The sequence below is a fragment of the Petaurus breviceps genome, unplaced genomic scaffold (genome assembly GCF_028583685.1).
Source record: "Petaurus breviceps papuanus isolate PSGF00001 unplaced genomic scaffold, PetGlider_PUasm1.0 38, whole genome shotgun sequence".
NCBI classification, from domain to species: domain Eukaryota; kingdom Metazoa; phylum Chordata; class Mammalia; order Diprotodontia; family Petauridae; genus Petaurus; species Petaurus breviceps.
The window spans coordinates 67,101,157-67,125,442 of NW_027186304.1; positions in this window are offsets into that span (position 1 = coordinate 67,101,157).

Sequence of the window (24,286 nt, forward strand, 5' to 3'; positions counted from 1 at the left end):
AAGAAGAAGAAGAAGAAGAAGAAGAAGAAGAAGAAGAAGAAGAAGAATCCTACCATAAAAAGCTGTTATAGTGACAGGAATCCTCAAGACACAAACCCAAAATTAGAGAATAACTAAAAATCCAAAGTTATATACTAAAAAACACAACTTGGACACAAATTCAACTAAAATTCTTGGAAGGGATAAAGCAAGAATTTTTTAAAAAGACTTAAAATGGTTTTTTGCCCTGTAAACTGCTACAGAAAAAAAAACAGAAAAGAAATGAGAGTCATGAAGAAAGAATTAGAAAGAAAATTAAGAGCTTAGCACAACGGAAATGAAAACTTGCTGAACCAACAATCTACCTGAAAATTAAAACAGATCAAATGGAAGCCAATGACTCCACCAGACAAAAAGAAATATTAAAACTAAGTTGAAAATCTGAAAAAAAGAGAAAATTTAAGGTATCTCATTGTAAAACAACTGATCTGGGAAACAGATTGAAGAGTGAAAACATTAGAATCATTGGACTGCTGTTACTACTACTACTACTACTACTACTACTACTACCTGTGACCAAAAAAGAGCCTAAACATCATATTTCAAGAAATCAAAAAAGAAAACTTCCCAGACTTCTTAGAATTAGAAGGCAAAGTAGAAATAGAAAGAATCAACTAGTCACCTCCTAAAAGAAACCACAAAATGAAAATTCACATAAACATCATAAACAAATTCCAGTTCTTCCAAGTTAAAAAAATAAAAAGCAAACATGTACTGAGAAGTCACAGTCAGTCTTACACAATTTAGCAACCACCACAATGCAGGAGTAGAGTTTGGAATATATATATTGATCAAAAGAAATATGCATGTATGTATGTATATATATATTATCCTTTTGATAAGGTTTTCAAAAATGAAAGACAAGGAACAATATATGTATTTTTGTTGTTGTTCATCCTTCATTTTTTGAATAGGAGCTTATCAAAAGGATAAAATATATAATACATACATATGTACATAAAATTCCTTTTATAGAAATATATGACTATAAAATTATATAAGTGGGTATATTTGGGGTGGCCAGGTGGCTCAGCGAGTAAGAGCACCAGCTCCAGTGTTGGGATGACCTGGATCAAATCCGGGCTCAGATACTCAGCACCACACCCAGAAATAACTGGCTGTGTAACCTTGAGCAAGTTACTTAACCCTGATTGCTTTAAAAAAAAAATAAGTGGGTATATTTATATATTTGTTTCTGTATGTATACACACACGTGTCTTACATGTGTATGTCTCATTCTTCATTCTGATTCTTCACCTCTATAAGCAGGGAGAATGGTTAGTCATTATTCTGGTAAGTGTTGCTAATTTTCTGGTTCTTTTCACTTCACTCTGCATCTATTCATACATGTTTTCCCCAATGTGTCTTTAATGAAGTAGAAGACTTCCAAAGCATTCCTGGTGAAAAATATATAGAAACTTTGGAATTCAAACACAAGAGTTAAGACTAAGGATAAATTGCTTACATTATACTATGGGGAGGTGAAACATGTCCCCTCTTACCTTATTATCATCAGGGGTCATAGAGGGACTTTAATTAAATAGAAGATGTGGGAGTGGTTCTGTTATGTTTTAATTATCTTAAAAGAAGGATGACAAGGGGAAGAGGGAGAGGGATAGGTTAAAGAAGTAGGGGGAGGGAAAGTTAGGGAAAATTATCTCACATAATCTGGATGCCTAAGTACAAATCTATAGAAACTAGAAGGAGGAAGGGAATGGCGGACACTTGACCTCATTCTTATTTGTACTGGTCACACACACACCCAACTGGGTCCAAAAATGCATTTCACTCTAGGAAAATAGGAAGGAAAAGGAAGAAGAGGAAATTAGAAGAAAGGTAAATTAATGGAGAGATTGGTCCTGAGCAAAATAAACTCTAACTAAAGATGTATAAAAATATTTATAACTCTTTTTTAAGGTGGCAAAAAATGTGAATCTGAGGGAATACCTAGCATCTGGGGAACAGCTGTACAAGTTATAGCAAATGTAATGGAATACTATTGTACTATAAGTAATGATGAAAGGGATGATTTCAGAAAAATTGAGAAAACATGTATGAGTAGATACAGAGTGAAGTGAAAAGAACCAAGAGATTAGCAACTCTTACCAGAATAATGACTAACCATGATTCCAAAGGATTAATGATGAAACACATCGTCTCCCTGCTGGTAGAGGTAAAGAATCAGAATGCAGAATGAGACATACACATGTAAGACACGTATGTGAGTATGCACACAGAAGCAAATATATGTATATATCCACATATATAATTTTGTAGTCATATATTTCTATAAAAGGAATTTAATGTACATATGTTATATATTTTATCCTTTCCATGAACTCCTCTTCAAAAATGAAGTAATGAAGAAACAACAACAAAAAAATACATATATTGTTCCTTGTCTTTCATTTTTGAAGAGGATCTCATCAAAAGGATAATTTATATATATGTGTGTGTGTGTGTGTGTGTGTGTGTATACATACACATACGTATATATTCCTTTTGATCAAGGGAAGTAGAGAGGAATTAGCATTTATATCACATCTACTGTGTGCCAGGCTTCGTACTAAGTGCTTTTCAAAAATATTATCTCATTTGATCCTCACAACAACCTTGCCAGTTAGGTGCTATTATTACTCCCATTTTACAGTTGAGGAAACTGAGGCAGACAGCATTTAAGTGACTCACCTAGAGTCACAGAGCTATTAAGTATGTGAAGCTGTATTTGAACTCAGTCTTCCTGACTCCAGGCCCAACACTCTTTACACTGTATCACCTAGCTGCCCCTAGTATGGCCAGTACAGATATTTGTTTTGTTTGACTATACATGTTTGTAATAGTTTTGTTTTTCTCTCATTCTCAGTGGGGGAGGGAAGAAGGCAGATTTTGTTGATCGAAAAAACTGGTTAAAAAAAAGTTTTCAGTATTTTTAGATTTTAATTGCAAAATATAAATTCAGGTTTGATGTCAAGAAATCTCACTAACAATTTGGGTTATACCCAAATGGAATGGGCTGCCCTAAGAGGTGGTGAGTTCCTCCTCCTTGGAACCCTTCAAGCCAAGATAGGACAACCACTTGTCAGATTTGTTATGGTGAGGATTCCTTCCTGTATGTTCTGAAATAGATGGCTGTTGAGGATCCTCCTAACCCTCAAATTTTGTGATTCTGTGATAAATGAAACTGCCAAAAAAATATGAGAGCAATGTTTAGGGCAAATGTAAGTCTCACAATCATGCAAAACATTGGCCACTATTACATTTATTTTGGTCTAAAGCTTGATTTCCTGTTGGCAGCCTGTTCTCTCATAGTCTTGACATGCTGAATTTCTTGATTTGGTTTTGTGCTACTAAATGTAGTGGATTAACAATGGCATTCGATCCCATATTGCCAAGGAAAATTTGATTATATGGTTGGTAACCTTGGTTGTTGTGCAAAGTCACTCATGTTCAGAAGGCATGTGATCAGTCCACAAAACCGTGTTGACCTTGGAAGATAATCTTTATTTAATGTTTCCTGGTATAGCCCATGCTCTTGCAGAGTGCTTCTCCCCATACAGAATTTCCTGGATTATTATACAATTTATTTTTTCATTCATTCAAAAAACATTTGTTGAAAGTCTTCTGGGTACTTTGCTGATCTATAAACAATGGGGAATCACAAAATAAGACAACAAAGTTCTTGCCTAAAAATAACTTAAAATCCCTTTGGAAAGACAATGTAAGTATCCATTTGTTAATCAAGCAGGATGACTTTAATACAACTTAAATATAGAACGGTAAAAAACAAGCCATAGAGACATGTGAGAGAACCACAACACAAGAAAATGATCAGAATTGTGTGTCCTTACTGAGAAGAGGGCTATTTTTTTAAAATGAGTTTCAAATTTGGTCTTAGGAACTAACAAACATTAGCAGAGAAGAATTTGGAGGACATTCCAGATAAGGACAATGGAAAAATGGAAATATAGAAAACATTAGGAATATTTAATAATAGAAAAGCTCTCTGAGGAATCAAGTTCTATATTTCAGTCAAAGTTGATTAACAGCTGCTTCCTGATAATATACTATTTCTTCATGTCTTCCAGCCTTTGTGCATTGAATAGACTCCCTCTCATGTCTTTCACCAACATTCTTCCTTCTCTTTCTTTGAGTCCTTGTTTAAATGCCACCTGCTTCATGAAGCCTTCCCTGATTCTTCTTCCCCACTGCCCTGCCCAGTTAGAAGGGAAACCTCTCTCTTTAAAACATCCCACATCATTCAGTTTGACTAGCATGCCCATAACAGTTTTTTAACTTATGGCTATTCATGTATATGTTGTATCTCTCCTTCTAGATTCTATAAATAAGGAAGATAAGTCTGACAATATCTGTCTTAGAGAAGTGCTTCTATGGAATATGTTAGGCACTGTATAATGTTATGCTTATCAAGTACTGTATGGTTGAAAAGTACTCCATTTATAAATACTGAGTTCAATGCTTTCAGAATCATTCATGATGTTGCAGGCAGTGTGGAGTAGTGGGTAGAGTATTAGACTTTAAGCTAAGAAGATGAGATCTCCAATCCCACCTCAGACACTTATTAGCAGGATAATCCTGAGCAAGTAACGGAACATCTGAGCCCCAGTTTCTTCAGTTGAGGATAATAACAGCACCTACCTCAAGAGGTGGCTGAGTGCCCAATGCACAGAAAAGCATTATGTATTTTTAAAATGCCATGCAAATGTCAGTGATTATTATTTTATAAAGACATGATATAGTGTGGCAGTTCTCAAATTTTTTTTTGGTTTCAGGACTCCCTTAAACTTTTTTTTTTGCTTTTTGGAGGAGGGAAGGCAGGGCAATTGGTGTTAAGTGACTTGCCCAAGGTCACACAGTTAGTAAGTGTTAAGTGTCTGAGGCCAGACTTGAATTCAGGTCCTCCTGACTCAGGGCCAGTGTTCTAGTCACTGTGCTACCTACCTGCTCCTTCCCTTAAACTCTTAAAAATTATTGAGGAACTGCTAAAAGTTTTTGTTTTGTGGGTTACATCTGTTGACACTTAAAATATTAGAAATAAATGTCCTAGTATTATTAAGAAAATAGTTTTAATCTCAAAGATCTCCTGACAGAATATGGGAACACTTTGGGGACCATCAGGACAGTGAAAAGCACACCCGACTTGGAAGCCAAAGACTTATGTTCAAATTATGGTTCAGCTACTTATCGCATATGTGACCTTGGGCAAATTACTGATCCTTTCGGGCCTTCCATTTCTTTATCTTTATAGCTATTCAGGGCATAAGCATATATTAAATGCCTCACTGTGTGCCAGGCACTATGCCAAGTGATGCGGCTATCAAAAAGGACAAAAGACAGTCCCAGCCTCCAAGGAATTCACAATCTAATAGGGAGACAACGATGTACTAACAAGTCACATAGAGAAATGATCAACAGAGAAAAAGTACTAGAATTAAAGAGAGTTGGGAAAGGCCTCTAGTAGAAGGGGAGATGTAAGCTGGGTCTTGCAAGAAGTGAAGGAAGTTTGGAAATAAAGATGAGGAGGGAGAGCATTCCTGCCAAGGGAGACAGCCAGTGAAAATGCCCAGAGCTGAGAGATGGAGTGTCTTGTCTGAGGAACAGAAGGAAGGCAAGTGTTACTGGATCACAGTGTGTGTGTGTGTGTGTGTGTGTGTGTGTGTGTGTGTGTGTGTGTGTATTATATTTGGTCATGGAACGAGTAGGGAGCCACTGGACTTTCCTGAATAGGGGGGTAATATGGTTAGACCTGTACTTTAAGAAGATCACTCCAATAACTGAGTAAAGAACAGATTTGTGACAGGAAGCCAACCAGCAGAGTCTTACAATGGTCTAGAAATGAAGTATTGAGGGCCAGCACCCGTATGAGAGGGGACAAAGGAGTATATAGGAAAGTTGTTACAAAAGTAAAATCAATAAGCCTTAGCAACAGATTGAATATGGGGTTAAGAGAATGAGGAGTCAAGGATGACAATGGAGGTGCAAACCTGGGTGACTGGGAAGGTGGTGGTACCCTCAACAGTGATAGGGAAGTTAGAGATAGGAGAAAGTTTGGGAGGAAAGATAATGAGTTCAGTTTTGGATATGTTGAATGCAAGATATCTACAGGAGATCCAGTTTGAGATATCCAACAGGAAGTTGGAGATATGAGACTGGAGGTCAGCAGGTTAGAGACAGGTAGATTTGAGAATCACCAGCAAAGGGATGATAATTGCATCCATATGAGTTGATGAAGTCATCAAGTGAAAGAGTATTGTGGAAGACAGGAAGAATGCCCAGGAGCCCTATGGGACACCCAGAGTTAGTGGGTATGACATGGATGATGATCCAACAAAGAAGATTAAGAAGGAGAAATCAGGGGGCAGCTAGGTGGTGCAGTGAATAGACCACAGGCCCTGGAGTGAGGAGGACCTGAGTTCAAATCCTCCCTCAGACACTTAACACGTACTAGCCATGTGACCTTGGACAAGTCACTTAACCCCAATTGCCCTGCCTTCTTCCCTCCAAAAAAGAAAAAGAGAGAGAGAGAGAGAGAGAGAGAGAGAGAGAGAGAGAGAGAGAGAAGTCAGACAAGTAGTAGGAGAGAGTAATTTCCTAAAAACTCAGAGAAAAAAAAACATTGTCAAAGAGAAGGGGTAATGAATATTGTGAAAGGCTACAGAGAGGTTAAAAAAATCGAGGGTTGAGTAAAGGACATCAGATTTGGAAATTAAGAGATAAAAGTTCTTAGGTGACAAAATGAAAGGTACACTCTGGACCTTTTTAATGGTGGGTAGAGAGGATGAGTGAGGCAGGACCCCTGTAGGAGAGCTTTTCTACTGTAATTGGACTGCAAAAATACTAGGGTCTTGATAAAAAGCCCAGTAACAGATCTACGCTGTGCTTTTGAAAAGCAAGAGACCTAAAAGCTGGCCATCCTACATTGCATCAATGTCTTGGGAACAAGGAAATTGAACAACCAGCCAAATAGTTCTTATTTCCTTGTCAATCACAGGTTTATTAAGGGAAGAAAAAGAAATGTATTTCTTAGGTGAAAATAGTGTTCACTCTAAAACTCTGAAAAAGTTACTCATGGCCCATTTGTCTTCATCTAAAATATTCTGCTATATTGTTATTAAAGTCAATAAAGACTCATAGTGATAATAGTTCACATATACCTGGCATTAATGTGTTCAAAGCAACCAAGAATGAACAGTATGTTTGTCCTTGTTCATTTGACCTTCATAACAATCCTGTGAGATAGTTAATGCAGCTTTTATTATCCCCATTTTATAAATGTGAACACTAAAATTCAGAGATGTTAAGTAACTTGCCCAAGGTCACATAGCTAATACATGAAGGAGCCATGACTAGGTCCTCTGACTCAAAGTCCCACACACTTTCTGTGTTGCTCCACTTAGTATATTTTCATTATTTTCAATTATAGATGATGATAATTGAATCCATAGGAGTTGATGAATTCACCAAGTGAAAGAGTATTATGGAAGACAGGAAGAGTGCCCAGGAGCCCTATGGGACACCCAGAGTTAGTGGGTACGACATGGATGATGATCCAGAAAAGAAGATCATTTTTGAACATTGGAAACCATTGCTTACCCAGTTTTAAACATGAATTGCATTCAGAAAAGTCCACTTGTTTTTGAGAATAGTGTTGGGAGCTAGAATTCTGAAGGAAAAACTTGCTAACAATTAAAGTTGCCCAGAAATGTAATGGTATACTAGAGAGGAAGTGGATTTTCTAACACTGAAGATCTTTATATTAAGCTGAAATAATAGTAGTTTACATTTATGTAGAAAGCACTTTGAGTATTATAATATAACTTTATCTCATTTGAGTCTTATAATACCTCTGTTAAGTGGGCAGTATGACAAGTATTATCTCCATTGTAGAGATAAGCAAATTGAGGGTCAAAGAGATTAAATAGCTTGTTTGAAGTCCATACAGCTGGTAAGGACTAGAGCCAGGTTTCATATCTAGATTTTATTTTTGTTAGATTGAACTTTGGATGATTGGGGGACAAAGGGGAGAGGGAGAATGGGGGGGGAAATTATTTTTCAGGCAGAGATTGGAGTGAATAAATTCTGAGTTCCTTTCTCTCTAATTTTAGGATTCTTTGAATCTATGCCCTCTTGGAACATCCCAAAGAGAATTATGATAAGAAACAGTAATCTATTTCCCTTGTTTTGGAATGATTATTATATTATTGTTATTAAGTCTGATTCACTGGCAATTCAGGACCCATGCTCACTCAAGCACATTAAATGAATTCTCTGGATACTGCTACATCATCTTGTAAATTATATTTTCGAAGGCAATAATAGTATCATTTAATGCATTGGAAGAATTTATTGCTTGCGTGTAGAAACGCCCTTAATTCCCAGAGAATAGTTTATGGGCTCCCCAGAGGATATAGTCAGGCACAGGAGATGTTCCACTGTTCTGAGGGGGACTTTGTAATTTGGTGATGATTGTCATGTTTATTAAGCAATCCTATGCTCGACACTGCACGGAATTACTCTAATGGCCTCCTTCTGTGACCTCCAGGCACAGGCATTCTCCATGTTCAGAGAATGAATATCATCCCAGTCTTTGGCACTGGAAAAGGAGCTCAGCCATTCTCTAGTCTGACCCTCATTTCACAGATGAGGAAACTGAGGCCTTGAGCCTGAGAAGTGAAGTGACTTGGAAATTGTGCTTCATTTGTAAACATCTTCTATACCTTCATAACTCACTAATTTTCCCCAAGTTTTAAATATTGGACATGCGCGCACACACACACACACACACACACACACACACACACACACAGCTCATCTTCATTACTAAGCTCCTGATCTTGAAGAGGGGTTGTTGGCAGATGACACGGCTGATGATTCAGTAAGAGGTTAGCAAATGCCACCTTTAATTACGATTTGTATCTGGTAATGAAATTCCAGATTGAAAATTCCTCTCTCGGTATGACATTTCAGAATGTGACCCTGGTCAGCATGGGGTGCTGCTTTTTTGGCTGTGTAGGTCTCCTGAGAAAGAAAGCAGCCACTCCTCCCTTTTTATTTCCTTCAAAGAGAGAATGAGAGAAAGAAGCTGTGGAAAGTACCACAAAGATTTTTAAAAGGGTTCCGAGGCCTCAAAGGACATACTTCGGATTTCTCTCTACTCAGCAGCAAAAGTGATGTATCCCAACTACGTAAAGTCACTTCACTGAATTGAGCAGCTGAGTTGTTGGTTTTCGTAGAGAGTCATTCACAGCCCAAATCAGAGAAATCAATATCTTGACCCAGATTAGTAACACAGGTGAAGATTATAAGGCCTGCAAGTACACCAGGCCCACAGAGGGACAAAACTTCATTTCTCCAGAGGGGAAGAGTTTTAATCCATTTGTGAGGTGACACAAGTGCTGTATGTCATTTTCACATTGTCTGTGATGCAGGAAATGACCAGAATTTGTGAGGCAACCAAGGCCTGCCCCTAATGTGATAAAGGACATTTGGATCAGAAACCATATAAAAGAAACTACTTCTCCGTGTGCCCCAAGCATAAGAAATCTGCTTGGCTGCCCTGCACATTATGTTGCAGTATGCTGAGCACATACAGGATATTTCATAAATCCACAGAGTTGTCTGAAGTAAAAGCATTATTTCATCACTTTCTAAAGTGCAGTGCTAGGGATTTTAGGGCACAAGACATAGTACTTTCTAGTAAATCAGTATGGATGCTTGCCCTGTAGTATCTCCCTCTTTTTGACCAGGACTTTAGATTTCGAAGAAGGGTTTTACTATATGGTCACTTTATAGCAACCAAATACGCGATACCAACAAGCACCCCCATCAGTGGAGAATTATAATAAATGCATGTAGCATAAGGGAGAGACTCCTGGAGACAAGGAGATTGGGATTCAGGTGTTGCCTCTTTTTTTTTTGACTCGTGACTTTGGACAAGTCACCTAACCTCCCTAGGCCTTCCTTTCCTCCTCTGGAAATGGCAGTACCAATGCCTACAGTATTTTCATCAGGGGGTCATATGAGGTGAAAGTTTCATATATATCAGTCATTATTACCGTTAGACCCTTGTCTGAAAGTACAGGAACTTTCTTTTTCTATTATGGGAAAAAAAAACCCAGTGAGGAAGAGAACACCCCCTCCAAGAGTCCAGATAAGACAGATTACTTGACAATTTAAAAGCAGGCGGAGCCATACTATGTGACTAACAGCACTTATTCAAAACAATTAGGCTAGAGAGGATAGGTCAAGGGCAGGTGAATGTTTAATGCTGGTAAATGTTTAACAATTAGCTCTCAAAAAAAGTTTAATCTGCATTAAATTATATAAAGTTAATCTCTATTAATACCTTCTCCATCACTTTAAATCTAGACAATCAACAAAACAATAAATCAATCTCTAATTTATAGCATTTTCCAGTTTCCAAGCTGTAAATGCTCACACTGAAAATTTAACAATCAGCTCTCACAGTGGTAAAAACTAGCTCTCACATGCCCCCAGAAGGATAAGAGAAATCTTCCAAAGACTTGAAAATGAACAAATGAGTGAGTGAATGAATGAAAATTCAGAGAAGAGAGGAAACTACAAATTTCTTATGGCCTAAAACCCAGGGAAAGAAATATTCAGGAGAACAAAATGGAAAGTGCCTCTCTTTTCCAGGGAACCTGGGGGACAAGAGAAGCCTCATCCTAACTTGAGTCTAAGATTGGACTTATCTGGTGGGAGAGCTAGAAGAGGAATGCATGGTTGTACTTCTCCTGTTCTATGCCCGGACCCTCATTCACCCAAGGTCTCTTTGCTGTAACAGCACATCTACTAACTATAATTTCATAATGAATAAGAGAAGTTCCCCATTTTCAATGGCTGATTCTTCCATTTTTGACACCACATGACCCTAAGAACAGGAAGCATAAGTCACCACAATCCTCTTCCCTACATCAAACATTTCTATGCTGCCTCCAAGCACTGGGCCCCTTCCTCCAGAGGGAAACCGGCAGCCTCGAGGTCACATGTGGCCCTCTAGGTCAATCAAAGGGTCACACTTAAGGATCTAAAGGGCCACAGGTTCCCCACCCCTGTTCTAGACTGAAGTACCTTTCACCTCTAAATGCACAGCAATTGGTAATCAATCTATCCACCAGGTTTTCATTTCTGGGTTTCTTTTGTTTGGTCCCAGGTCACTTGGGAGGGTGGTGATAACAGAGCTACTTTGGAATCCATAAATCATCACACCTTTTTTGTCCTTTCCTCTTGTTTTAATCCTTTTCCTGAGCCTCAAGTCATCAAATTATTATTCAGATGCTTTTTCCCAGAGTGATTCAGATACTTTTCTCCAGAGAAGTTGCTTTCTATTTTCCAAGTAACATTATAGGATCATCAAATCACAGATCCAGGGCTGAAAGGGACATCAGAGTTCATCTATTTTTATGGATGAGAAAACTAAGACCCAGTGAGGTTGAAATGATTTAGTCATGGTTACATAGGTGGTAGGTGGCCAAGCTAGAATTTGAATTTAGGTCCTTTAACTACAAGTTTGAGAAAAAAGTTCCAAATTGCTATTACAGGGTGCAGCTAGGTGACACAGTAGATAGAGTGCCTGCTATGGAGTCAGGAGAATTTGAATTCAAATTTGACCTCAGACATCTTCTAGCTGTGTGACCCTGGGCAAATCACCTAACCCCAACTGCCTCCAAAAAACAAGAACAAAGGGTGGCACAGTATATTAAACATTAGGCTTGGAGTCAGGAAAACCTGGGTTCAAATCTGACCTCAGGGACTAGCTGTGTGGCCCTAGGAAAGTCACTAGGTTTGCCTCAGTTGCTCAATTATAAAATGTAGGTAATAATTGAACCTACCTCACAGGTTGTTATAAGGATCAAATGAGATCATGCTTGTAAAAGCAGGCACTGTATAAATATTTATTCCCTTTCCTCTCCTGCTTGCCAGAACAATGCCACATAATCAGGGTAGTGTGATGGCACCAAACAGTACAAGATTCACAGCTTTTAACAGAGGAAAAAACTTTACAAATCATCTGTTACAGCCCTGAGGCAACTGAAACCCAGAAAAGAGCTATGACTTGCTCAAGGTCATCCAAGTAACTAAAATTTACTCTAAATTATATAACCCTAGAGCTGGAAAGAACTCTAGAAGTGATCTCAAAGTCAGATGGATGGCACAATGGACAGAGTGCTAGCCCTGGAATCAGGAAGACTTCAGTTTAAATGTGACTCCAGACATTTGCTAGCTGTGTGACCCTGGGCAAGTCACTTATCCTCTGTTCACCTCAGTTTCGTCATCTGTCAAATGGGGATAACACCTGCCTCCCAGGGTTGCTTTGAAGACCAAACGAGATAATAATTGTAGAGCACTTAGCACAATGCCTAGCATATAGTCAGTGCTATGCTAATGTTAGCTGTTATTATTATTATTATTATCATCTAGTCTAATACCTTATGTTTCCAGAGGAAGAAATTGAGACCCAGGAAGGCTGACTAACCCAAGGTCACATAGCAAGTTAGTACAGAACCAGTAACAGAATCTAAGCAGTCCAGTGCTTTTAAAGAGGCTTGTATGTCACATGGCTTCCAATTAAAACCAATTTGATAACAACAAGATTTTAAAATGTATAACTTATCCACCTCTTAATTTGCCTTTCACTATCTACTGGAAGTGTGGGAGAAGGGGTAGCAGAGTTACACATGGCCTGAAAGGTTGTTGTGTCTCTGCAATGAAATTGACTATGAACTAATCCCTTAGAACTAAGGAGAACTTCAGGGTTACTATTAGGAATCCCACAAGATGGGGATATGGTCCTTCTCCCCCAGAAGCAGAGCAGCCTTGAAGAACAAGCCTTTGGCCGAGCTACAAGAATACGAGGAGTGAGGTGGGGGGGAGACCATGAGGACAGAACCAAGGTGGTGAATTCTAAGTAGTAAAAGCACAACTGAAACAGAATAGACCATAAATCAGTCATCAGCGCTTGAAATAAGCCTTTCTTTTTAATGAGTACAAGCTTGCTGTTGGCCATGCTCAGGGAGATCAATATAAAGAGAGAGGGCAATTCCAGAAGACCAGACACACAGGATTTCTTTTTTTGCTCAGTGGCATAACTGCATCCTAGTCCAGGTGGATACCTGAATCCAAAGAGAAAAAAAATCCTGGAGAAGAGATTTCTCATCTAAGCAGAACTGGTTATAGGCAGGATTCTTCCCTGGTTCTTAGAAAGAAGAGCTTATATCTCAGACATCTACTAGCTATGTGACCCTGAGCAAGTCACTTAACCCTGATTACCTCAAAAAAATTAAAATAAAGAAGAGCTTGTCTTGTGGGGGAGGTAGAGACAATGGACTAGATAAGGACTAGAAAAAAATGTGTTAAAGTTAAGGACTTTTCTAGTTAAGAAAAAATATTTTTAAAATCTATTTGGGTCAAGGACTTCCAAACCCAAAGGAAAGATTTGAAAAGTGTATTACTGAATAGCTGGGAAGTTTATAGCTCTGCAAAAGCAAACCCATTCACTAGAGACCAAGAACCAAAATAGCCTAGATAGTTTAATGGTTCAGCCTGGGGGAAAGCTAGAAAGTAGGAGCTCAGTGGCAGAAAAGGAGACAGACCCAAGAAATGACCAGGCCTAGTTGCCTGTATGCAAGGTTGAATTCTTGAACACCAGAGCGAGGAGTTTAAATATTTGAGAGGTTTATAGGAAAGGTTTTTGAGTAAATTAGTGACAAATCACAATGGTACAAAAAATCTATTAGTAGAATAGTGCTATGGAGGGGTGAATAAGAGAGGGCATAGATTAGACACAGGAAAATCAATTAAAAGGCTATTGAAATAATCTAGGTAAAAAGAGATAGAGACCAAAAGTAGAGTGATTGCACAGAGAGTGGAGAAGAAGGCTTAGGTTTCAGAGACAGGATTTGGCCAATGGTTGAATTTTTTGTCACCATACCCTTTCTCTCCTCCCTGCTGTAGGTTCATCTATAGTACTTTCCCTACACCAAGAATCAGAGTGGGAAGCCCTTCCACCAACTTCACAGAAGTTTTAGTGAGTTGCCTGGGACTCATGGTATCTACTGGAAGTGTGGGAGAATGGTTAGCAGTGTTATGCATGACCTCAAAAGTTGTGTCTCTGCAATGACTTGCTCATGGTAGCACAACTTTGTGAGTATCAGAGAAGGGATTTAAACACAAGTCTTCCTGACTCCAGGTCTAGCTTTCTGTCAACTAGGCCATCCTGCTACGCTACCTCACTAATAAACACCATAAAATACCCCCAAAGAAGAATCACTTTCTATTTTCCATGGACAAGAGAAACAACAGGGTCCTTGTGCCCTACTCTGAAGGAAACAAAGGAGCTGGAGAATCCTCAATCCAAATGGAGGTGGGGGGTTTCCTAAGAACTAGAAAACAGTAGAGGGCAGCAGCAAGTGAGGACCTGAGGCTTACTGGTATGGGGGGGGGGGGGGACACTTTAACATGGTTAGGGTTTGAGGTTGATAGGGAGACCCTAGGCTGGGGCTGCAAACAGCTAAACATGAACATTTGGGGAATTAGAAAGTAAATATTGCATAAAACCATTTGGAATGCATTTTGGGCCCTGGCCAAAGGAGGGGATTTCAACTTCCAGGTGAGATGCAGAACGGAGCTGGTGATTAATAGCCCCGTGAAAATTTTTTGCAAAAGTAAGGTTTACTGCTGACACATCCTGGAGAAAATCCAATTACAGTAATTTTGTCTCTTCCATTTTCCACCAGAGTTGCAACTGCAGGTATGGTATTGTTCGCCATTTTCTAGTTTGCACTATACGGATAGTGAATGAAGCAGCTGGAAATGTTCTCTTCTCAATTTCCCTGAAGGTTGATGAGATTCTTGCATGAACTAGACTCTTTACAGGTTTGAGATGATTGGAGGGGAAGAATAAAAGAGCACCAGGCAAATGAAAACATAGAAATATAACAACACTAGTGTGAGAGCGTAGCATTCATTATGCTATTCATCTGGTTACTACTTCTGATTTTTTCTTCATTCATTAGCTAACATTTCAGGGGCTTCTAGTCCATTTTTGGCCAGCATTTTCTGTGTGAGCATAAGGACATTTTCATATAGACCTTTTTTTGACACTGAGCGTATATAATCAGAGAGGTATTAAGTCAGCAAGGAATAGCCTAGATTTCTGCCCACAAAACCTCATTTAAATTTTAAGAACTTCTGTCAGTAGCTAATTTGACCTTTCAATCTGATTTCAGAAAACCTGAAAGGTCAACATTGAAGGTTCACTTTCTTTGACTTAGAGAAACTTAGATCTACTCAAGTCAGAATTCATTGTACCCGTATTGTGTCAAGCAAGTTTCCAGCAGAGCACCTGTAGGTTCACAGCTGCCAAGAAGATTTATCATTTGATGGCCTCCACTTTTCATATGGTGTCATCAGAAAATACAGTTTCATAGCTGTACTTTTTCTAGACATTTCCAGAATAGGTGATTTCATGTTGACTTTTATAACAGTTTGGTTAGATGCTAAAAATAATTCATATCCTAAGGGGAAAAGGGGAAAAATGAGAAAAAGACATTAAATGTGAATACATCAGTTCTTTCCCAACTTACTTAATCAAATTGAATGAATAAAAATGTTGAGAAATGGACAAAATCAAGTATAGTATATTAATGCTGTCACTGTCTCAGTGAACTATAATTCAAAATAAGTACTGTAACAAGGATACTGAAAAAGTCCAGAAATCACCTCCCAAAATAATCTAATTCAGTATTTATGAAATGTTTATTTAATTTTAGGTCCAATTGGAATTCTTGGGGGCAGAGCCAAGATGGCAGAGTAGTGGAAGCAGTACATCCAAGCTCTCCCAACATACCCTTCCAAACAACTTCAAAATAACACCTCAAATCAAATTCTGGAGTAGCCGAACCACCAAAAGGTCAGGGTGAGACATTCTTCCAACCCAAGACAACTTAGCCAATTAGAAGGAAAGGTCTGTGACTCCAGGGTGGGAACTGTACCAGAGTCCACATGGATGTAACACCAGTTACAAAACTTGGTGGTGGTGAAAGCAGAAGCAGAGGCTCCAGGAGCTGTCAAGCCAGAAAATGTAAGGAGATCAGGCAATTGGTCAGAAAGAGATTACAGGAGATCCATGCAGTAGCACTGGGCACATGATTGATTACTATTTGGCAACTCAATTTCCTATACCTACTTCTACGTCATAGTTCAATCACACATCCCTTGGTCACAAAGGATCATGACCATAAGGAGCAGCATCATTTCTGGTCCTAAGGAAGCAGTGGCCCTGAGGAGCAGTACTGCTTTCACTAGCAAGTGATCAAGTGCCCAGTGACCATATCTCTCCCTAGATCACAGGACCTTGGAAGCAGCAAAAACTTCCAAACTCTCAGAACTAGCTCTGAAAATAGCAGTGCAAAAAGAGCCTGAAGCTTAGGCAGTCCCCACTCACATGCCCAGAACAGAGCTCAACTCTAACATGAAGTTGAAAGTCAATAAATAAACCAGAAAAATGAACAAACAACAGAAAAGAACCTGACCATAAAAAGCTATTGCAAGAAAGAAGGAGATGAATAGAATTTTAGAAAAGTTAGATATCCAGATATCTGGAGAAAACCAAATGGAAATAGAAAGAAGTACACCTTTTTCTCAGCTCTACATGGCACCTTCACAAAAATCAACTATGCATTTAATTATAAAAACTTCACAAACAAATGCAGAAAAGCAGAAATATTAAATCTACTATTTTCAAACTATAATACAATAAAAATTATACTCAATAAAGGGCTTCAGATGCATAGATTAAGAATTAATTGGAAATTAAATCATGTGACCCTAAAGAATGAGAAACAATACATAATTTCATTAAATAAAATGACATACATAATTTCATTAAATAAAATGACATATATAATTTCACTAAGTAAAATCACAACAATGAGACAACATACCAAAATTTGTGAGATGCAGTCAAAGCAGTGCTGAGGAGAAAAAATCACATATTTAAATGCTTACATTAATAAAAGAGAAGGAAAAAAGATCAATGATATGGGCATGCAACTAAAGAAAAAAAAACAGAATAAGAACAAATTAAAATTCCTAATTAAATGCCAACCTGGAAATCCTGTAAATCAAAAAGGAGAATAATAAAATAAAAAGTTTTTTTAATGCCATTGAATTAATTAATAAAACTAAGAGACTAGAAGAATGTGTTGTGCTTTTGGCATAACTGGCGTGTTTGGAAGACAAGAAGGTTGGGGGGGGGTGAGATAGATAAATGAGTCTAGTCTTGGACACATTGAGTTGGAGATATCTCTAGAAAGTCCAGTTTGAAAAGCATGAAAGGTGATTGCTGACGTGGGGCTGTAGCTCAGGAGAGAAACTGAAGCAAGATATATAAATCTGTGATCATTGAATGGTCATGTATAACAGTGACTTGAATGCCAGAAGATATTATCAAAAACAAAGAGGTTGGGAGCGGTGAGATGGCATAGTGAACAGAGCACCAGCCCTGGAGTCAGGAGAACCTGAGTTCAAATCTGGACTCAGACACTTAACACTTACTAGCCATGTGACCTTGGGCAAGTCACTTAACCCCAACTGCCCTGTCTTCTACCTTCCAAAAAGCAAAAAAAAAGAAAAAAAGAAGAGATTGGACTGGGTCCCTCCCAGCTTGAATATTGTATGTTTTTATGCTTCAACATTCAGAAAAGAAGACAGGAAAGTCATATGGTGAGATTAAGAGACAATAAACAGCTTGAATGCTATGTTAGTATACCTGAAATATTTAAAAGAACTAAATGATAATCTCCATTGGATGTTGTCTCTGAATTTTCTGAAAACATATGGAGTAGAGATTAATGCAGACTGAAAATTCATGGCTGGATTTACTCTCTCCACTGGCAGAAGAACTAGTGCTGATGAAACCATGGCTCCACCACAACATCGAAGGAAACAATAATTAACTTTCTATCCTATTCAGGGAGTAGTAGGAATAATGGTAATATAACCAATATCAGTGTATTAAATAAGTAGGAATGATTTGCTGGTTTTCTTTTAAGAAGCATAAAACAGGAAATTAAACAATAGATTATGTGGACGAGGGGGAACACCCAAAACAGCCCATTACTTGAATTATTATTGTTTAAAATGATCACATTTCCCAAGTTCCACTAAAATGACCAACAAATCTTAAATACAAAGGAAAGTGTGGTAAACCAATATTCTTTGGATCAGCGATAGCTGTAATCATTACTTTTGATCATTATAACTTAGTAATGTTCCTTTGTTAAGGATTTAGAAAATGTAACTGTTTGGTAATCCACTCACAAGCACAATATATGTTGGGCTCTTCATATTAAAATTAACATGTTAGACTTTGCATGGGACAATATATTGTAAGGTATGTTGTAGTTGTGTGTTTGTGTGGTCCTCCATGATGCTTAGACAAGATTAACTGTCCATCAACTCAACACCCTGCCTACAAAGCCAGATTTCCACTGAGCCTCTTCCATTTTTGGTCTTTTCTGACCTTCTCTTTCACAGTTGTGGAGTTTGGTGAAGTCAGTAGGGCATTCCACATAAACTCTTTCAGGAGACACACCAAATATTTCATGCAATCTGACCTTTAGCAATATACGGACCACTGCCATTCCCCTCTCCTTGTGATTTGTAAGAATCTTTCTCTTGAAATTTGGCCAGTCCATCTTTCTCCTATCACTGATGTGTCAAGAGGGAAGGAGTTGGAATCTTCATATAGTGCCACTAAAGATTCAAATCTCCTCTATTAAAACTATTCTGAAGCAAATTAGAAACCTAAGGAATGAATGCAATCTTCTAGGACTAGAGTGTTCTACTTAGTAAATATCTTATAGCAGTGTTTCCTAATATCCTGGGTCTTGCTTGAAAATTTGTCAACCTGCCACAGCACAGTCACAGAAGTGAAAGGTCCTCATGACAATCAATCAATCAGCAAGTATTTATTAAATGACTAGTATGTGCCAAGAACTTTCTAAATGCTGAAAATCAGATGTTGTACAAAGAATAAAACAATTCCTACTCTTGAGGAGTTTATGATGCAACCAACTTTAAAAAAAAACTGAAAAGAGGAAAGGGATAAAGATTTTTTTAAAAACTTATTAAGATATTATATAAATAAGATATGAAGAAATAAGATATTAAATAAAGATGTAAAATAATCTGATAAAGTGTGCAAGAGACAGATAAGATGCAGGATATAAAGCATTTTGTATGTTTAACTCTCTTATTTTCACCCTAGCTGTTGAGGTCCAACTTCCTAAACCTAGAACTTTTCCCTGGGTAGACATGAACTCCCTAACACATTTTATTAAAGAGGAGAGGAGAGGAGGAGAGGGGGAGGGGAGAAGAGGAGGAGAGGGGAGGGGGAAGGGGATGGAAGAAGGGAGGTGAGGGAGGGAAGGGGGAGGGGAGGGGAGTGATGGTAAAGTTAGTTTGGGAGAGGGATGCACAGGGGTGTTGTGAAGCTCAAATGAGATCATTGGATATAAAAGACTTTGAAAACATTAAAGTATCATATAAATGCCACATGTTGTTATTGTTATTATCATTGATGTACAGTCATGAGGCCTCCTATCTGGTGATGGCTTCATTTCTTGCTCCTTCTACTGCCCCCCCCCCAGCTGAGCTCAGGCAAGGTTTATAGAGCAAAACAGCAGGATGGGTGCTGGTTAATGCTTAACAAACCACACACACATTTAAGTGTAGACTAAATTATTAACACTTTCTTAAGTCCAGGAAGTCAACAAAGTAATAAATCAAGCCTTGGTATGTAGGCATCTCTGAGGTGCAAAAGCTCACGGTGAAAATCTGACAAAGGGCTCTCATGATCTGGCAAGAACTTTCTCCAGAACATCCCTGGGAATGGAGCTTGAGAGTCTCTGTTACTGCTGCCACCTTCCCTGGGGGAAAATAGAGTTTTTAACCGTAGTGCCAGAAAAATAGCTTCCCTCCCAATCTGCTGTTCTCTAGCTATTAAATCCTGTCAAAAGCAGGTGCTCTTCATTACTCAGAAGAAAAATGCTGTGTAGAGAGTTTCTCACAGAGAGACGATGCTGTATCTTTAAACTGTGTCTGATGGAAATTGTAGGTGCAAATGCATCTAACAATCCGCTCATGGAATTTTTTTCAAAATGTATTTATAAGTTTTTCGGATTTTTTAGAACTAAAAAAATTTTTTTTAGAATTTTTTAGAATAGTATAGTAAGAGTGATAAGAGAAGGAAGAGGGAGAGAGAAGGGCTGAGCCATATAACAAATTATGTCTCAAGCTGAGAAGAGAAGAGAAGAGGGGGATATTGAGGGGGAAGAAAGAAAGGAGAAAAGAGGAAAAAAGGGACAGAGGAGATGAGTGAATCATTTTAGTTGATTTTAAATCTTTACCCTTCCACACAATGCCTGGCACATAATAGGCCCTTCATAAAAGCTTACTGACAGACTGACCACCTCCTGCGGAGCAAGGGGAGGGGCTTATTAATTCTTCTGCCCACTGAAGCAATAAATCATTCTGTATTTGATTTACATTTATTTATCTGTTATATACTCTCAATAAAATATAATCTCCCTGAGGACAGTCACTCTTTCCTTTTTTCCCTTTGTACCTATAAGCTCAGCACAGGGCTTTGCAAGTGTTAGGGCTCAGGGACTTCTTGAGGAATCTAAGTGTCTATTTTTTTCCATTTTCCCCCAAATTAATTAGTAGAGGTTTATATTGATTTTTTTTGATTCACTGAGAAGCTAAATATACAATTAAACAAACCATTGAATCTAGTACAGAAGTAGGATAACATTAATTGAGTTATCAAAACTAAGACTGCTAATTCGCTGATCTCCACTGATTAAATTGTATGCTCACTGGGGGCAGGGATTGTTTTTATTTTTTCTTTGCATCCCAGGTGCTTAGCACAGTGCCTGGTCCATGGTAAATACTTAATAAATTCTTGATAAATGATTTCTTTCTTTCTTTTTTAAGCAATTGGGGTTAAGTAACTTGCTCAAGGTTACATGGCCAGGTGTTTCTGGGTGTGGTGCTAAGTATCGGAGCCCAGATTCGATCCCAGGTCATCCCGATTCTGGGGCCCGTGCTCTTACTCACTGTGCCACCTGGCTGCCCCTGATTTTTTTTTCATTTTTAATAAATTTTTATCTATTTCATTAAATATTTCCAAATTACATGTAAAACAAATCTTAACCTATTTTTTAAAGTTTGAGTCTTAAATTCATTCTCTCCCTCCAACCCCTGGAGAAGGCAAGCAATATGATATCGATTATACATGTGAAGTCATGCAAAGCATATTTCAGTATTAGACATATCGCAAAAGAAAATACACATGCACAAAACAAGAAAATAAAGTTATAAAAAGTATTCTTTAATCTGCACTCCAAGTTCATGAATTTTCTCTCTGGAGGAGCCATTTTTCATCATGGGTCCTTTGGTATTGTCTAGAATCACTGTCTTGTTGGTGATTGATTTATGAAACACCTAATATGTACCAGTCACTATCTTAGGAGCTGAGAATATAAAGAAAAAAAAACTGAACAGTCCCTACCCTAAAGGAACTTATGTTCTATCAGATCAGAGATTTTGAGCCAAAAAGGCCCCTTAGAAGCCATCCAGTGAGAAAACTGAGCTCCAAGTGATGGAATCCTAATAAAACTGCGCCCAGCCCTGATATTCTAACTTCCTTATGGGCCCTGCTGAACAGCATGTATGTCCTGATTTAACCACACAATCTAGCTTTAACCACACCACAGGCCTTCAGACCCAGTCACAGGCCTCACTGAACAGCAGGCCCACTGCCCCTACCTAGCAACTACTCCCCCAACCCCTACCAACTCAATATCCTAATTTCCTCATATGTGCCTCATTGCTCACTAGAATAACAGGTGTGTCCACGAACTCACATTTCCCACAGAAACAGCAGGTGTGTCCATGTGATGGGATCCCAGTCACTGCCTTTAGCTAGCCACTGCCCCCAGACCCATTCCTCATATTTCCCACAGAAACAACAGATGTGTCCATGCACTCAATCTCAAACTACATTCATCTAGTCTTTTAGATAGTACCACAATACTCAGCCAGTCAGAAAGCACCACCAGGATCCCCAAGCAGGATGTAGACACCAAGACAGTAGAAGAGATTTTCCCTAAGTAGGCCCCTGTGCAGTAATAGTAAAAGCTGTCCTTTAAGTGATTTTATGACATAGAGAACCTTATTATAATACCACTATCATACTACAAGCCCCCCCAAATGGGTTTTTCTGTATGCATTATGGGAAATCGCATGCAGTTTCACCGAAGCTGGGACCCGTCCCCATTACCTAATCCCTTAACAAATCCCTCCTGTATTTTTAATATTCATAATTTCTGTTATGTAATTGCATCTTTACCCTACAAAATCCATCTTGCTTTTACTGATGTTGCTAGTTTCTCTTGGAACCTGACCCGCTTCTGAGGGGTGTCAATCCTCTGAAAAGACCTGTACTTGGATTAGAGATGGTCTGACTCGGAATTCTTTGAAATGGTGCTGCCATAACACAACATGAAACTGCAACACACCTAAGTTTTGGTTTGCTCAAAGTCATACAGGTGATCAGTGTTAGAGGCTAGATTTGACCTTAGGTCCTCTGAGTACAAATCTAGTATTCTTTCCAAGTATACTAATACTTCTCAGAGATATAATCTCCCATATAGTCAATAGAATTTTAATGTATAGGTCTTGGCTCCTTTTATCTGAGAACTTTTAAATACTCAAAGTCCTATTATATCCATTTTACAGCCTTTAAAAGGAAAGTACCAGAAAGATACATTATAACCTGTCAAGTTATATAATTACTTTAATGTTATTCCCTTCCACTGAATTCAGTTCAATTCTATTCAACAAACATTAATTAAGTTCCTTCTATGTCCAAAGCATTCGATTCATTAAATTGGCAAAACACCACCATTTTGAGGTACTAGAAGGAAAATACAATGTGGGAAGGATGTTTAAAACATTATTTTTCTAACAGAAATGTTAGCAATAACTACATTTACGAATCGAATTGATAAATTCCTCTTCTTATTCCCCCAGCCATTTTCTTATAAAAGTTCTTTGGATTTCTTTTAGGGAATACATACTACAGGTTTTATAATAAATTACATGACATACTGAGATAATGCAAAAACCAAACTTCCTTCCCATTTTCCAATCTCTACTCCTAAGACCATCAATCAGAGCACAACCTAAAGCCAATCTAACATCTGAGAGTTGTAAAGAGCTGACAAGAAAAATTTGTGAATGAGGGGCAGCACAAATGTTGTGAAAGAATATCCTCCAAATGAATCTTTCCATTTAAAATTGATTCTCCTTCTGCCATGTCCTTCCATAAGTTTTCTCCACATCCCACTCTATTCTCCCTCTCAAACATCTGAGCCCTGCCCCCACCTCCTTCCTTGCCAATTATTTCTCATAAAACATTCACTGGTGTTGATGTGTTGAACAGATTTTCTCTTAAATTAAAGGTTTAAATACTTTATCCTTCCCAAATTCTACCTTGCTGAGTTCAAAAGATAATGAATTAGTATGATCCTACTATCTTAGATAATGAAATAGAAGGTAGCAGTTTCTATTCAAAACACTAATATAGTTTAGTGTTTGGGTTTTGTTTTTTTAATCTGAGGGGTTTTTTGTATGTTTGTATGACTATGATAATTGAAAATAGATTATGAAATAGTCCTCTGTTCCAGTCAGCATGGAAAAGAAAAAACTGATTCAGAATAATATTTAATATTTTAGCTAAAATACATAATAGATATCAATGGTCATAAAATTTATCTGATTTTTTTGTCCACCTTTGTCATTTCAAGGATAAAGAGAACTCCCAGTGTGGAACTCTGTTTCACCTTCCAGTACAAGTCACATTCTAATAACAACAGTTCCACTGAAAACTATGGCTTAGTTTTACTGAAAAACAAGCAAATTCCATTTTGCTTCCTCTTGATTGGGTCTAGTTTCATGAAATATGTAATCCATGTACCTCTAGTGCTGTTAATAGAAGGCATCATAGAACGTTTCACAGCTGAGTGCACTTCTTTCTGCAGACTGTGAAAGTTGAATTGTTAATCTATAACATACACATCAGCTGCATATTTCCTGTAGATGAGGACTATAGATTAAGAATGCTCAAGTATAGGATAGT